The 3964-nt window shown below is 42.2% G+C and overlaps 1 non-coding gene across 1 annotated transcript; it reads right to left on the bottom strand.

Annotated features, from left to right (window-relative positions):
* Window positions 1–417: 417 nt before the first annotated feature.
* On the bottom strand, window positions 418–519 carry LOC127194084 (U6 spliceosomal RNA). Its single transcript, XR_007831220.1, has one exon. It is a non-coding gene; the product is annotated as a U6 spliceosomal RNA (small nuclear RNA).
* Window positions 520–3964: the final 3445 nt, after the last annotated feature.

The raw sequence follows: 3964 nt of genomic DNA, 5'->3' as shown, positions 1-3964 counted from the left end.
ATGTAATGCCCTGTGTGCCAGGTTTTTTTTTCCTGTAGCCTTATGGCCTCAGACACTATCCAGATTATACCGCCAGACTTTTCTCTCTACTGCCACCTGTGTATAGTGAACCCTGTGAGTGGCACACCAGTTAACGAGTCCCATCACGTTGGACCGTGTTTAGTGAGAGACTGGAATTTGGGTTGTGCAGGGGAGACAGAAAGCATGTGTAGGAGACGGATGGTTCCGGGTTGGCTCTGTCAGCCCACCTGGATTTCAGCTACAGCTGCATCGGACAGTTCTAGGGGACCAGACCCACCTCCCCGCAGTGGTGCCTGATGAACACGTGCTGTGGAACCTTCTGCATTCTGCCAGTCCTTGTAACGAGCACGGTAGAGCCTTCATGTAACATGTAAACACAATCGGATTGCTATTTTGAAAAATACTGAACCCTTCACCAATTCACATGTCATCCTCATGCAGGAGCCATGCTAACCTCGTCTGCGTCATCATAACTGAGCAGAGGACACAGCAGAAGACTAAACTTTTACTCCAATATCCCCACGTCCAGGGAGAGAGTGACTCTGGAGTTCCCAACAGAGATCAACTCTGGTGCCCACAATAGCAACATCCGTCTTTGTATCAGCCTTTCCTGCTTTCCTGTCTTGACGCCCACCACTCCACATCCCTAAGACCACCTCCTTAAGACCACCTCCTCAACAAGGAGTCAGACCCAAAGGCTACTCTAGGCTTTGTCTCTGGTTCAGCCATAGCAGGAGCTTTTGCTCAGAAACCCCTCCTCGTGAGCTGAGTCCGTCCACTAGTTCACTTCCCAAGCTTTGCCTGCATAGTATCCACGGGCGGAATGAGGAAATGAATGAGAAGCAACCGGGAACCAGATGTGAAGAGAGAACAAGGAGCCAAACCTTGGTCCTGGTGGATGGGCAGGAAACTAGGAGATGGATGGCAGTGTGGGAGCAAAGCCGGTTCTTGCAACCATCACAGTAGAGACAGGTCTGCATTCAACAAACAGGAGGTAACTGTGATGGTGGACACAGACATTCCAAGACACTGGCCAACATCAGACAGTGGAGCTGATATTTATGGAGGCTATAAGATAATCTCCCCTGGACACTCTAGAATCTGGCTAGGGAATCAAGAAATTGCTCTAAGGCCGGTTCTCTTGAGGCAGCACCAGGGAGGCAAAGCATATGAAGGGCAATTGTGAAGAATAGCCAGGGTTGACGAGGGCAGAGCTGGTAGGAAAGGCACAAAGACGAGAGGTCAGAGACAACGTCGGGTGAGATGGTACTGATGCTGGGAAGTTCATGTGCGCATCACTCTTCGTATAATGTTCAACAACCAATTGAAATATATCCTTATGCCGGTGGACGGGCCCTGCTGGTGACACTCTGATAAGTGGGCTTTCTCCATTAGTAATTAGTTTCGTTGCTTTTTAAGAATGGACCTCCCAGGTGTGGCCTCAGTGGAGGAAATATGTCACTGGGCGGGGCTTTGAGATTTCAAACTCTCATTCTGGACCCAGTCTCCTCTCTCCAGCACCAAGGTACTTCATCCTTGTTAAGTTTGTGGCAATTCTACCTAAACTTGCTCAAGTAGAAAACCTAAGGAAATTTCCATTTCTGCATTGCCTTAATTTCCCTTAATAGTGAATCTGTCAGTGATCCCAGTGACCCAATATCCAAAGTCTGTGCCACCAATGGCAAACTTCTGCTTGCCTTTTGTCTTCTCTGAGTTCAAATTTCAAAAAACATCATTCCACCTTTTTAGAGATCTTCCAGGCACTGCTTCTAGTCTCTACAGCTAATCTTCCACACAGACAATTCATCTCAGATAATCACACACTTAAAACTTCTTCACAGTACTCCCAGGATGCTTAAAATAAGATGCAAGCTCATTACCACAGACAAGGCTTTGCATCATAAAGCAGTGGTTTCTCAACCTCCCTAATGCTCTGATCCTTTAATACAGTTCCTCATGTTGTGGTGACCACAACCATAAACTTATCTTGTTGCTACTTCATAGCTGTAATTGTGCTGCTATAATGAATCATAATATAAATATCTGAATTCAGGATATCTGATATGTGACCCCTGTGAAAAAGTCATTGCCCCCTCCCAAAGAGGTCACGACCCACAGAGTGAGAACCACTGTTGTAGATCCTTGTTTACTTTCCAGAATTTTACTGTTCCTTTTCCCTCTTTTAACTTCTTTTATTTGGTCTCTTTTTTTGTTCCGTCTGTCTGAGATGCTCTGGCCCATAACTGAGACCTTTTGTCACTCACGTAGCAATTCCGATGTCTCCCCCTGTGTCATTCTTCTGTTGCCACTGTAACAAATCACAGTAAATGTAATGGCTTGAACAATATTAGCATTTTACAAAAGTAATACAGTTATGTATTTCACAAGTTCAGAGCTGGTCTCACAGGACTAAAGTCAAAAGGTTGGCACAGCTGTGTTCCTTCCCAAGACTCTTCCTAGACTTTTCCAGAAGCTGAAAACCTCCCTCATTCTTCAGCTCCTTCTTCTCCTTAAAGGCAATGATGATCAAGTCCGGTGATCACTCTCTCAGCTTTAGAGATAATCACATCATGCTTTGCAGCGATTGGTTTTATTAAACACATTGCATCATGGGAGAAGTGCTTATATGGGAAGAGCCCGGTGACCGTAAATGCAAGATAGCAAGATAGCAGCTCTTTTACTCTTCGTTTTGACAAGTAAGTGAGGATGGTGTAGAGAAAGCGTCTGAAAACCCTATATACAGCTTACCCACAGAAAACTGCTAACACAGGACAGGAACTTTCCAAAGTACCGAAAACTGTTGAGGCACAGGATGTTTCAACCGTATGGTACTTAGTCAAAACAGCTTAAACTTCACCATTAAAGCTCAGGATCTTTCAGAATAAAATGTTTGTTATTTTTTTCTTTCTTTCTTTCTTTCTTTTTTTTCTTTTTTTTTCTTTTCTTCGAGACAAGGTCTCTCTGTGTAGCATTAGCTATCCTGGACTCGCTTTGTAGACCAGGCTGGCCTCGAACTCACAGCGATCCGCCTGCCTCTGCCTCCCAAGTGCTTGGATTAAAGGTGTGCGCCACCACACCCGGCAGTTTATGAATTTTTTCTACCTAAAACTCAATGACACGTTCTGCCTGGCCACCATATTGTGAATAATACAAAATGTTTGTGATTAATAAGACCGTGTAAGAATACAATAACTAAATGTAAGCAAGAGATTAAATTTATCCAGTGCCCTAACATACAGACACACATCACCACCATCACCATCCAAAACAGGGACAGGCAAGGTAATTTTATTAAAATGCCATGATGAGCCTTTATGAGTAGAATAGCATTCAATTAGAAAAAGCAAACAGTGAGCACAGTAAACTTTGAGACATAGCAGGAAACAGCATTAAGAGAGACATATGAACTCCTGTTTTCCTTTGACAAGTAAAACAATAAAGTAAATAAATTAGAACAAAAGGGATTTATAATACAGCAAAGTTGTATATCTACACTCACAAAGGGAGACTATTTTTTATTTCTTACAGGAAATGCATCAATATTTTCAGGGCCATCGAACATTTATAAAGATGGATGGTGTATATTATATCACAAAAATTGATAATAAATTTCAAATGTTGATACCACAGAGGCACTATTCTATGCTATTAAAACAAAACAAAAATTATATGACCAGTTTCCCAATATATTTTTTTGATCTAATACAACCTGGTAGCAATCATTGGCAAATGTGTCACATATATCTACTTAAAATGTAGCTGTAAAATTCAAAATATAATATTATAAATATAAGACTTAGGAGTATACTATATGAAAAAAAATGTGCGGTGAACAACTAGTTTATCCCATACCAGGCAGATATGTAACCAATTTCTCTTCATGACGTAAGTTAAAAATAGAGAACTCCATGCTCATGTTATTAGATTCATTTGATAATATTCT

Source organism: Acomys russatus, chromosome 9 (assembly GCF_903995435.1).
Source record: "Acomys russatus chromosome 9, mAcoRus1.1, whole genome shotgun sequence".
NCBI lineage: Eukaryota > Metazoa > Chordata > Mammalia > Rodentia > Muridae > Acomys > Acomys russatus.
The sequence above is the reverse complement of the archived record's forward strand: the minus strand, read 5'-3'. Positions and strand labels throughout refer to the sequence as shown.